Below are 13,169 nucleotides of genomic sequence, written 5' to 3'. Positions count from 1 at the left end.
TGGACCTTTTCATAACCGAATGTTTTAAAACAGAACAGTAAAATAAAAGCCTGGAGACGAGACGGGGATGTGTGGAGTCAGTACAGCTTAGAACATATCATTTCAGTGGATTATGGTTCAGTTATGTTCCCTGACTAAAGGTACTGAGATGGAGCCTTGAGGGTCCCACCCCAGTGACAGCTTATTACCTTTTTTTCTGAGAGTGTATTGGAATAGGAGAACATGACTACAAGCACATTTAGCTGGAAGCTGTTTTACTATATTAAATAACTATAGAACATTTTACCCAGCATTAGGTTGTGCCCAGGTCGCCCTTGCTGGAACACTAGTAGGCTATTTATCTCCCAAACAGCTTTCAAACTATGTTCAGCTATGCCACGCAGTGCACACACACAACACCTCCTAATCAGGGCTGTCAACACAGTGGCTGTTTCGCATAGTGCCAAATTCATCACTCTTCCTCTGGAAATGCTCAGATATAAAGGTGGAGAGGGATTCACATGATAATCATGACAATCTCGTCCAATATTTTGAAAGCCGATCTCACAAACTCAATTCACAGCTAATCCAAGTGAGACCTAAACCCCCCCCCAAGAGTGGCATTTAGACCCCTGGGGAACGGGCAGCTACTGCCATGATGGAATTTTCCATTCCCCACCACCTCCAATAGCAGTTTGCTGCTGAAAAGTCTGCCTACATAAGCAAATAATTCTGCCGGCTTGGCGAGTCCTAGCCCACCACAATAGGAACACTACATCACAATGAAATCAGCACCGCAAACAGAGGGGCTCTGCCACACTGCATGCTGCTACGAGCTGCAAGGTAGCAGGAGCAATGAGGCACCTAGACAAAAAAAATAAGAAAAACAAGGAGGAGATGACTAAAGACTTTTTCCTCACAATTATCTTACCACAGTGACCACAGAACACTTCTTCATGACCACAGCTCACAAAATGACTTCACACTGTTCGCTGATCTTCCGTTCGAACAAGCTGAGGGCACTCTGGTCCTAATATAGTGCGATGGCAGCACAGAACACAACAGGAAATGGTTTTACCTCCCTTCCCTTCCTCCTTCTACATAACAACGTACAGAGAGCAACAGGAGCGCTCAAACACCTACTGATCGACAGGCAGGGTCAGATGTGTGCATTGACAAAAGACATGTAGGCCCGTCACAATTTCTTGACTGAACTTCATTCATTAAAATAATTTATTACAATACACAGAACTGTGCAAAAAAATCAGTAAAATCAGAGACCACTATTCTATACTTAATGTCCAGGCAAAACAGTCATTACTGTCATATATAGGTAGAAAGTTGGCCTCCTAACAACCACCTGGAAGAGCTGGGAGACAACAAAACTGCCCCCATCAGATAAACAGCACTTGAAGCTTTCATCTCTGAGAGAGAGGAGAAAATCAAGCTGATCAGATCTGAAAACATCCACAGGTGTTTCTGTCCATCCTTCCACTGTGAGAAGACGACTCAGCGCTGTGGGTCTGAAAGGATGTGTAGCTGATCAAGAAGAACCTCACTGAGAAAAGGAGACGGACACACCAAACAAAGAAGCTGAACGATGGACTGACCACCCCAGAGTCCAGACCTCAACACCACTGAATGGGTTTGATTACTTCAGAAAATGATCAACCAGCTTCTAAGACTGAACTTTGGAGGTGTGTCTGCAGATTCTTTGAGGAGCTGAAAGTGAGTCTCCTGATTAATCAAATAAAAATAAAAATAAATGTACAAAGGTAAAGAGTGGAAACAAATACGTGTAGTTGGTGAAGTTTGGGTGTCATTTCTGTTCTGAGCTGAAAAGTGAATAACTTGTACTTAAAGCCTGTCTTGAGTGTAAAATAAATACATAGAGGGTGGTCTTTGAGTTTTGCCCAACTACTATACAATCTCAACCAATCTTTTGTGACTGGTAGGCAGTTTGCATGATGATAACGCACGTTTTAATACATTTTATCGTAATAAAGTCTTATTAAATGCTTCTTGTTTATCCACTTTATAACTAAACATGGTTAATATTCGTCATATTCTTTACTTCATTATTCATATTTCATAAGCTACATTCTAAAGGTGGGGGTCGTATGAGAGCTGTAACTGTCTTCTTTCCAGTCAAATAGATGCGTAATGTAGTTTTAAAACTTTACAATAAAAGAAGCTGAACTCACATTTTTTTCCTACTGAAAGTCGAACTATTTTTCCACAAATCTGAGCTATAAACTGTAAACAGATGGCGTCTCTTCAGTGATCTGCTCTGTAAAAATTATTTTTATGAAAAAATACCAAGAGCGTCTAAGATTTTTGGCTTTCAGCAGTAAATTGCAAGCATATAGCAATATGTGTGATCATAAAACACATTTTTTGTTAATTTGAGGGGAGCTTTTACAAAAAAAAAAACATTTATTTCATGCAGTTACTGAATAATTTGCCTTACGATTTGGGCATGTAATTTCAGATGGAAAAACCGAAATATACCCTGGAGAATAAGCGGTTAAGTTCATTATAATTGTTTGGTCTTTTTAAAAAAATCTTCTTAGTTAATTAATTGTCAAATTAACTAGTAGGTTACTGATATAATTGCTATTCTATGTGACGGCCCGACTACACAAACAATGATGCACATGTAAACATAAGCTCTAGAAAAGTATTATTTTTCTGAGCCAAATTAAAAAGAAAGCCACTTATTACTTTAGCACTGGTCAGTTATAATCATCGGTGCAAACGATGATGGGGAGGAACGTTCGTAACACTTTGCATTCGCTCAGATTGTTGCAATCTGCAAAATCAGGAGTCAAGCTTGTAAACCAGAAGCACAAGAGTTTCATCAGACTAGAAACAACAGCACCTCAGGGGACAGGCCTGAAGAGGGTAGAGCGAGTGCAGGAGGAGTTACGGGGCACTGAAACAGAAAGCAGGTGTGGGTGGAAGGCATATGGAGATTTAATCTGAACCTGGTTTGGTGGCTAAAATAACAATCAGACATGTAACTACAAAACTACCGCTCTACACAGCGTGCCGAGTCTATCAGCATGTTTATGTGTGGGTGTGGTTTGTTTTCACATATTTTCAGTATCATATCGCTTTGAATTTGTCTGGAAACGTGATAAAAACAAGGCTAACCTACAGTGTGGTCCTGACTTTGTAAAATGCTCTTTACTAAATGGTTTATTTTAAAAACTAAAAGAGTAAAAGCAGAAAACACATTTAACATAAAATTCAATATAATGTCATATTTTTCAGTGTTTAGTGAGTCTCTCTTCACCTTCATTACAGCTTGAATCTTTTCAGGAGACTCACTTTCAGCTCCTCAAAGAATCTGCAGACACACCTCCAAAGTTCAGTCTTAGAAGCTGCTTGATCATTTTCTGAAGTAATCAAACACATTCAGTGGTGTTGAGGTCTGGACTCTGGGGTGGTCAGTCCATCGTTCAGCTTGTTTGATGTGTCCGTCTCCTTTTCTCAGTGAGGTTCTTCTTGATCAGCTACACATCCTTTCAGACCCACAGCGCTGAGTCGTCTTCTCACAGTGGAAGGATGGACAGAAACACCTGTGGATGTTTTCAGATCTGAAGCAGCTTGATTTTCTCCTCTCTCTCAGAGATGAAAGCTTTAAGTGCTGTTTATCTGATGGGGGCAGTTTTGGTGTCTACCAGGTCTTCCAGGTGGTTGTTAGGAGGCTCGTTTTCTCTGTAGCTTTCAGTCATTTTTTTAACTCCAGTTTCGTAAACACAGTTTTCCTTTGACAGCTTTCCTCCTTCCTGATGGAAGAGGACTGTTGTGTATCTAATCTCCTCATAAGTATCTCCTGGAAAATTACTTGTACTTAATAGTTGTTTTGACTGGAAATTAATTCACTGCTGGGTTTTCTTTGACTTTGCACAGTATTCAAAATACTTACTTATATATTATCCTTTTGGGACATATTATTAGACATATTATTATCTCACACAAGCTTAGAAAAGACTGTTCGTCAAGGTTTCTTTAATAAAGAAAATGGTTCTATATAGAGCCACGAACACTCAAAGAATCCTTTACATAATTAAAAGGTTCTTTGCATCATGAAAGGGTTCTTCAGATTGACGCAGAATGAGCTGTATATGTTTCTATATATAATCTTTTTGAAAATGGTTCCATATAGCATCAAAAAGGGCTCATCTACTGTTACAATGTCATGCTTGTTACAATAGAAGAACCCTTTTTGATGCTACATAGAACCCTTTTCGAAAAGGTTCTATATAGAGCCATCTACAGCACATTCTCCATCAATCTGAAGAACCCTTTCATGACGCGTTCATGCTTCTATAAAGGAACCATTTTCCTTACTAAAGAAACCTTTAAGAAAAATGTGTTAATACAATGTTTAAACACAAATGTGTGTGTTTGTTTGGGGAAGGTGGGGTTTCCTATGAGAAAGACGTGGGATTTCCCAGAGGGCCCATGCCGGAGAGCAGGAACAGGGACAGAAACAATACGGTTGTTAATAAGCAGGGAGAAAATGAGGATAGAAAGCCGAGGGAGCGGAATTGGAGCTGTATATGAGCTGTGAGCTGGCAGGCAACAGCACAGCTGTCAACCAGGACACAGCAGAGAGGACGATGTGCTGCGATAAACAGAACACGGACACTAAATACGCCCAAATCGTCTATTACTAATACACCTACGGTGCATTTCAGCAGTTTGGGTGCAGCAGCACTGTTCGAAAGCCTCAGCTGCTGCAGAGATTGCTGGTTGGAGCTGGACGATGGACAGCTGTTGATTTGCCTTTGTTTATGTTAGGAGAGCAGAAAACACCTGAACAGATGGCGGATACAAAGGGGGAAAACCAAAATAATGAGGTCTGCCCTGGCCAGCGCAGGTAACCTCTGTCAGGGGTGGACGATATGACAATATATCATCATTATTATGACAATTATATCATGATAAACTGTTCTAAGTATATACTGTTAGTACCTAAAGGGCCAAAGTCATAGAAAAACTCATGTTCTTCACTTTTTGAAATGTGTTTGTTGTAGTAAACAAAGATTCGGAACATACTGTTCACATCATTAAGATCAAGATTAAAAGATTAAAATTTCACCTCTGCATTTGACCCATCCCTGCAGTGACCCCACATACACACTAGTGAATGCACACACACTAGGGGGCAGTGAGCGCACTTGCCCGGAGCGGTGGGCAGCCCTATCCACGGCGCCCTGGGAGCAGTTGGGGGTTAGGTGCCTTGCTCAAGGGCACTTCAGGCTCAGGGGATCAAACCAGCGACCTTCCGGTCACAAGGCTGGTCCCCTAACCTCCAGCCCACGACTGCCCAATCAAAGTATGTTATAGTCAATATATTGCATATATGAAAACGAAAGTGTAAAAACATCCTGTTTTGAATTCACCCCCTTTGTGAGGTCACAAAACCCAATGCATTTACATATCTGCACACTCGGCCTACAGCGGTTTAGCCCCACCCACTCACACTGAAGTTATAAAGGGTGTTTTTGACCAAAGCGCAGCCAATCAGGACAGAGCTCATTTACGTTATATACGTTATATTTAAGGGCACAGTAACAAAAACAGTCTGTTTCATTGTAGGGATAAAGAAAGGCCATGTAACAATGAATTACTGGTACATAAACTCACAAAAACTTTAAGTGGAAAATGTAAGATATGGGATATTTAAAGAACAGAGACCATTATTTTATCAGAAAAAGGGTTTAGGAGAGGCTCCCAAGTGGCGTAGCTTGTTAAGGTTTTGTCAGAAGAGTTTGGATCACAGGGATGCTGGTAATCCAAGAGAGTGTAATTGGTCCTGCTTGTCTGGAGTCCAGGAAAAAAAAAAAAAATTGTACACAGTAGAGATGCACAATGACATCAGAATCGTCAGATAACGGTTTAGAACAGGAGTGTCAAACCCAACCGGTAAAAGGGCCTTATTAAAAAATTCTCATCAAATCTGTCGGCCAGAGAAAAAAACGTTTATATTTCATTTTTAATTAATGTTGTGCTGTAACCCGAACTGGCCACTGTTTATTCAAAATATGCAAAAACTTCAACAGTAAAATACAGGCACTTTTAGTAGACCTTGAAATATTCGTAATTTAAATGTCGGCCTCCTTTCTTTGCTGCAAGCTCGTTAAGACTTGGGCTCAGTTTCTGAGCTGCTGAACTGACGTTAAGTGTTTATTTGTTCAACTGCAGCTGAAATGCATTTTGGTGATATTACTGGTGTGGAATTGTGTAGAATTGTGTAGAACTGAGGTGTAACCACTGTCCCATAGACTATTGCTGGGGTGGGAGAGTCAGAGCACATTACGTTGCAGTGCATGCTGGGGACTGTAGTGCAGCGCGTTGTGAAACAGGCTAATATTAATAGAAAATAAAAATATTTTTGCGGGCCGGATAGGATTGTGTGGCGGGCCTGATCTGGCCCGCGGGCCTTGTGTTTGACACATGAGGCTTAGAAAAACAACAGCATCAGATGAGTGTTACTGGATGATGTATTTATTATGACTACTATTTATGAAAACATCAGATCTCCCACATTCCATATTTCCAGATTGGTGGGTTTTAGAGCTGAGAGATTGACTGCATTTATATTGGAATTGCAATCTGAAATAGTGCAATGTCCAAACTGCAAGAGATGCAATTTTAAGCACAGCCTATAGTATCAACAATGCTGTCTTAAATTTCAAGTAGGAAAGTTTAACCTGCTAACCTACTGGCAGTCTGGAACTCTAAATTTAGTGCTCGAGCCAACCAACTGGATATTCTGCTCTTCTTCCAAAATAACAGGCCTGAACTTTAATTTACAGAGAATAACACAGTCATTTAAATTGCAGGAACCATAATGGTCAGAAAAATCACAATTCACTAAATCAGCCCTAATTAGAACTGCTCCTGGCAGCATTTTTAAAAAATGTGGCACTACTGGTCCACTGTGTCTTCCAACTTATCAACCCTCAGAATAACAAAATACTATATGCATCCAAAAATGTCCAAAAACTATATTTTTGCCATATAAGCTCACCCTGTGCTCAATACTGGACTCCAAATTACAGAAATCTGTTCTCACACCTGAGCAACACAGTTAAAATCGTTACTTGATAAAACTTGCCTGCTGTGGTCCACAGGGAGGCCGAGCTAAACGGATTTGACCTGCACAACTGCAGCGATGAGGAGTCCGAACCGAGCAGCGCTGGGTAAACAAAGCCGCACACGGTAAACAGTAAACACCGGAGGTCTCTGAGGGCTGACACACGTACACCTCAGCTCCATGCAGAGACATGCACACTGCGCCGGAACCTGCAACTGGAAGGTGCAAGGCCACCTGTGACTCAGCTCGGCGAGCTGTTTCATTTTACAAGCCGGCTGAAAGGAGCTGAATGAATGCTAGGAGTGTTCTCACAAGGTTAAAGCACCCTCGGGCAAACGCGCAGCAGCAGCACTGCTCCTCCAGGCATAAGCCAATCAAATCTGAATGCTCGTTTAACAGACTGGACTGTACACTTACAAAACCTAATAAACAGATACAGGGGTCAGCTAAGGCCTGTCTCACAAAGCTGGTTCATCAGACCAGGTTTATGACTAAGCTTCAGCTTCACAAAACCTAACAAACGGAAAACTGTTGTGCACCAGGGAAACTTTCCCATTAACCCAGGTTTACAAAGCCAAGTTTAATTCTTGTGAACATGAAATTGAACGATTATGACAGACAGCCAGTCGTGTGAAACATGAGGAAGAGTCAAGCAGCTTGATTTTCAGAGAAGGAAAAAAGAAATTGTACTACATAAACTTGTAGAAGGTAGAGCTGGACGATATGGCCAAAAATGTTATCACGATAAAAAAATTCATATCAGTCGATATCGATACATATCGCGATAAACGTCAAATTATTATTTCTTTCATGTTTGAAGGCTGGTTTTTGCTCCCGAGTGGTTAATCGCTGTTATGGTCAGAACATGACAAACTCATCAAACAGAGGAACACTTCACAAATCTGTCAGGGGACAGTGGGAGAAAGTTTCCGGTTGGCTGTTTTTACCAGCTGGAAAAGCACGGCTGCAATTTTTGTAAAATTCGTAATTGAAGAAATGAAAAACAGATTATTTTTAGCTGTCTGGTGACGAGCGCTCGGCTATCCGGTTACAAGTGCCAAGCTGTTTAGTTTCTCAATGTCAGCTTAATACAAACAGCAAACATTAGCTGGCTCAGTAGGTCAGCAATGGATCACAGCGCCTTACTGCCATCACTCCTACCACATCCATGTCAGAGCATATCACAGTTTTCAGACAGCCAGCAGACGACTGGATTCCTCTATTCTATCACAGTAGTTTGAGGGGAGAACCGCAATAAGATGCTCGCTGTGTAAAAGCATTAACTGCAGTGTCGAGTTGACACGCCGAGTTGAACAGCTGCCCATCCTGTGCGTCTGATGCTGTTGCTTCTTCTGCCTTGATCGGGTGCCCACTGCTCTCCAGCCTTCTGAACCAGCTTGAACACCACTGAACTTCATGCTGTACAACACTGTGCAAGCCTCACCCTCATGAACTGACCCTCCCGATGATGCTGCTGCATAAACTAAAACTAATCAAATGAACCACTGCTCCACCTGTTTTCCCCGTTTTGTACGGTAATACTTTATACTCCCCTTCTGAGTCTTGGTTCCTCTCAAGGTTTCTTCCTCTTGCTCTTAGGGAGTTTTTCCTTGCCGCTGTCGCCACTGGCGACGCTCATGGGGGCTCAGAGCCGGATTTTTCTGTAAAGCTGCTTTGTGACAACACCTGTTGTAAAAAGCGCTATATAAATAAACTTTGCTTGCTTCTTGATTGCGTGCAGTGTAAATCTCTAACTCCAGACAAACAGAGTCCTCCTTTTAGGCACGTTTAAACTGAAATTGCTGCTTTTTTGTCTTGTTTGATCTACAGTATCATCAATTCGCCGTGCTGTGCGAGGGACAGAGCGCTGCTTCAAGTTAGCCAGCGGCTAAAAACAGCTAGCCTGGCAAGATAGTGTTCTCCCGCTCTCCAATGCCTCACATACAGCATCCTCAGTTTTTTTCGTTTAAATCAGTGCAGCGCTCTTTCACTTTTGTTGCTTGGGAATGCACTGATACTAAAATATGACTGTAGTTGTGTGGAGCAGACGTATATCTATGGTTAGGACTTTAGAATAGAAGTGAGTTCGCTGTAGGTTCGTTGTAGTTACGCCACTGATCTCGTCACTCACACTTGGTCACAGGAGAACAGATCGCTGACCACTCCACGTTTCAGACGTTGCTAAAGTATATGTAGCAACTCATTTCACTCCTTGACCCCCCAATCATGTCGAAAAACTCAGAAGTGCGCCCTCTTGTGCCGACAGCAGAGTAGTGTCGCTGGAACGTGGAGGTGTGAGAATGCTCTATTATATCGAACATTTCTTATATTTCTATCAAGGAAAGCTATATCGTGATAATTATCGTTATCGTGTTATCGCCCAGCCCTAATAGAAAGTAAAGTGGTCACCGCAGCCACTGTGTTTACTGGAGTAGCACTTGCATTATATTCCTGGTACCTGATGACCAACCCTGGTCCTGGAGATCTACCTCCCTGCAGAGTGCAGTTCCAACCACCTTGCTTAAGCCAATAAACTTCTTCAGATGTTCCTTGACTTGCTGGAACAGACGCATCAGTAATAGGTAAAGGGGCGGGAGCCTGTAGACGCAGGTAGCAGGTTGGAATATAACTCTTCAGGGAAGTAGATCTCGAGGAGGAGGGTTGGTGACCACTGGTCTAATAGGTATTTACGATCTATAATTGCCATCTAAACCGGCCTTGGAGCAGCATAAGTCACACTGGTGATGTAGTCCTGTAAAAAGCAAATAGAGCAAATATAGCTATTTTATCTACAATCCAAAACCACCAGTGAAAATGTGTGATTTGAAGATATGTGATACATGTGTCTTGTAAGTTTTTATATGGAAAACTGATGATGGTAAAGTTGTGGTAGCTCTGAAAACAACGTTAGGAACTTTTTTCCTACATGTACCGTTCCACCATGAACGGATTTAAAAAAAAACGGGCCAAAATCTTCTCAAACCTAACGTAAAACAGTGTCTCTGATAGCAGGCAGTGTATTAATAACCATTTCATGTAGTAACTTTCTGTGAGGGAGCTTTTAGAGGTGGACGTCTGGTTCCTATCACCACCACTGTGAACAATTCTGACTCTGTAAGTTTCTCTAGAACAGAGCGTTTCACACCAAACCACTCTGAATGACTCTGTTTACATCTTGTTGACCTATCTTAAGTTACCACACATGCTGGGCAGATCAGTTAAGACTGTTTACCCTGTCTCAAAGTGCCTGCTGGGTCCACGCCTTGCTCACTGGTCTACAACCAGCAACCAGATATGCTCACAGTAAATATAATCACTTCCAGTATTGTTTGCTCAACAAATATTTCATACTAGTTGAATACACAGGTACTACTGGCAGCATAATAATGCAAAGACTGACTGTCTCCACCCCACATTGAGTTCAATAACAGACCCAGTTTGCCCACCTTTACAGTAAACCTCAATATCACCATGACCACTACCAAAGAGGTCACTTCCTGCACCTGTCATGATTACCACCCAACTGATATGAAAATCGGGTTAACCCCTTACCAAGCCAAACCCATTTTATCACACACTTCCATAACCTAAGCTCCATTAGTTTGCATTGAAGTCCCTGAGGTTACTGAATAATAAGCCTTAGTATGTGATAAGCCTGGAATATTAAGGGGTTAAAGGGAATAAAAATTCTGATATGATCTTATTTCTGCCCCCGTCACTCAAAAAAACAGCCGAAACTCAGTCTTAATTAGGGCTGCATGATAAATCAAACTTTTATTATTTATGTTAAATGAGTTTCCTTTCATATCTGAAAACATAGTTAAGGGCTGCAGATCAAATTACCTCACAGGTGCAGCGCCAGAGTCACATAATTAGACTGGCGGGAATGTAGCGATTGAAGAAAACACACTCGTGCACAGCTCCACTACCAGCACAACGACTATTCACTCTCAGTGTTGTGTGTAAAGTGCGTAGACTGTATGGTAAAATGTATGAAGCAGTAATGGGTTTGGATTTTTCAATCTACTGTTACAAACCTGCACTTTCACAAAATGTATATATAGTTATAAAAATTATATATATAAAATCTTAGTCAAACACCTTAGTCAAGTCGCATATATAGACATTGGTAGCAAATGGTGACTCTTTCGCCTTTTTTTTGTTAGCCTATGTGTCTCCACCTGTATTGGGGAAGTGGTTGTGATTGTGTTTGTGTGTGTTTAAAAATGGGCTAAAATCGCACAGCAGGGCAGGATGTTTAAAGTGACCAACAACTTTGTGTCTGGCCAATCCAAACACTTGTTTACTGCCAGCTTGAACTGTTCATTTATTAGCAACACAATGCTTACCTCACACAGTATTAAGTGGTATCGGATATTAATATCGGTGCATTTTTATAAGCTCGAGTATGAGTAAATCAGAGCGACTTCAGGCCAATAACCGATATTAGTATCTGTATCGATGCATCCCTATTCATTCATCGCTGCTGTTGGAACAAAACCTCATATCTCCGTTTTTGTTGTTTTTCAGTTTTTGACATAATGCTGTTGGCCTTTGCACTGTGCATAAATTTCATGACGAATGGACCAACAGAAACGTCCCAAAAGGACTAGGAAAAAACTCTGGTTCCATTGACTTACATTAAAAGTAAAGTATGTTTTTTCCTTCTCCGGTAAAGTTACCATTTTGAAGATACAAGGTTTTGTTCTGTCAGCAGCCCATTTAGGCAGAATACAACATACACATTTCCATACATTGTGCATCACTACCAGCGCCATCACATCACTGAGCTAGACTGTGAAGGACGAGTCCTACCACCGATCTAACGGTAAATATAAGCCGTACTGAATTAACAAGCGTGGGGGAAGGGGATAAAGAGCAACCTCGTGGGATCTGAACGGGTGGGGACCGATTCTGAAATGTCAGAGTCACGCTGGCATGGTTAGGTAACAGGTCGTGCAAAACTTTCCACACGGCCTTCAGACAAAGAGCGTTTGGAGGAAGAGCAGGCAGGCTGGAGGACAGGTAATCCCAGCTGATGGCCAGAGGCAGGAAACACATAATAAGAACTGGCACAGCCATTTCCTCCTGAGAGCGGCGGAGGGTTTTTAGCAGCTCGGCGGGGGCCTGGACTCGGGTGGAAGTGTGGCTGACAAGATGAAATAAAAAGGAGGAAATCTCCCTCTGCTGCCTCGTTAGGAAGCTGCTGCCTTCAAGGCGAAGTGATGAATCTGAGCTCAGCGTGGTGGCTTTGCACGTTCCAACGAGGATAAAGCATGAAGGCAAGATCGATTACAGTATTACAATCTAAATATCGTTTTACTTCAAGGTATCTTTTGCAAGACAAACCAGATTTATTTCTTAAATCCGATCTTCAGTCTTGAGTGTTTAGATCTCAAGTTGCAAGTGACCTAATCTGATCTGTATGGTCAGACCACAGTCACATTACCTCGCATGTCCACTCGGGCTGAAAGATTAATCGGTTTTTTATATAGAAATCGCAATTTAAGACAATTGTAAAATCGCACAAACTACATACATTATCAAGAGCGTTTTCTTAAGTTTTAAGTTGGGAAATTCAACCTAATAACACAGAGTTAGACCAATCAGATCCAACCAAACCTTAGTGTGTGGTGACATCACAACCACAATTTACTGGCAGTCTGGCTCACCACGTTCAGAGTTCAAGCCTCAAGCCAGAAAAAGTGAATATCCTGGTCTTCTAGGCCAATAAAACAGGTCTGAACATTAATTTATAGAAAATAATCACACTTTGCAGTAAGAATATTAATCAGAAAAATCGCAATTAGATCTTTTCCCCAAATCGTCCACAGTGGTTGTCATAATAACAACATAAACTAAAGTCTGCTGACTAGAGAGGGGTTAGAAAGCAGCTAACTAGCTAGTCAGCTAACAGAAGAATCGCGATTTTTTAACCACAGTTTTGCACTCCGCAGTGTGGCGTCACTCATTCAAGTCTCAGTGCTCATCGTAATGCACAGATCTGATTGGCTGAGTAGCGTCACATGTGTAATTCACAAGGCATGCGATTGGTCTGTGAGTTTCCTGGGCCAAT

The 13,169-nt window shown here is 41.6% G+C and overlaps 1 protein-coding gene across 4 annotated transcripts in view; it reads right to left on the bottom strand.

The window, feature by feature from the left end:
• The window catches only part of carhsp1 (calcium regulated heat stable protein 1), a 48,342-nt gene that overhangs the window by 23,565 nt on the left and 11,608 nt on the right, over positions 1-13,169 (bottom strand). Inside the window, exon 1 of one of the 4 annotated variants that reach the window (XM_036589385.1) lies at positions 7,115-7,367. The exons of 2 other annotated variants lie outside the window; for them this stretch is intronic. The gene's annotated coding sequence lies outside the window, so the exon portion shown is untranslated. Of the gene's footprint in view, positions 1-910; positions 1,040-7,114; positions 7,368-13,169 lie in introns of those variants that run through there. One more of the 4 variants, XM_036589386.1, reaches the window with a different exon arrangement.

Source organism: Colossoma macropomum, unplaced genomic scaffold, assembly GCF_904425465.1.
Source record: "Colossoma macropomum unplaced genomic scaffold, Colossoma_macropomum, whole genome shotgun sequence".
Classification (NCBI taxonomy): Eukaryota; Metazoa; Chordata; class Actinopteri; order Characiformes; family Serrasalmidae; genus Colossoma; species Colossoma macropomum.
The sequence above is the reverse complement of the archived record's forward strand: the minus strand, read 5'-3'. Positions and strand labels throughout refer to the sequence as shown.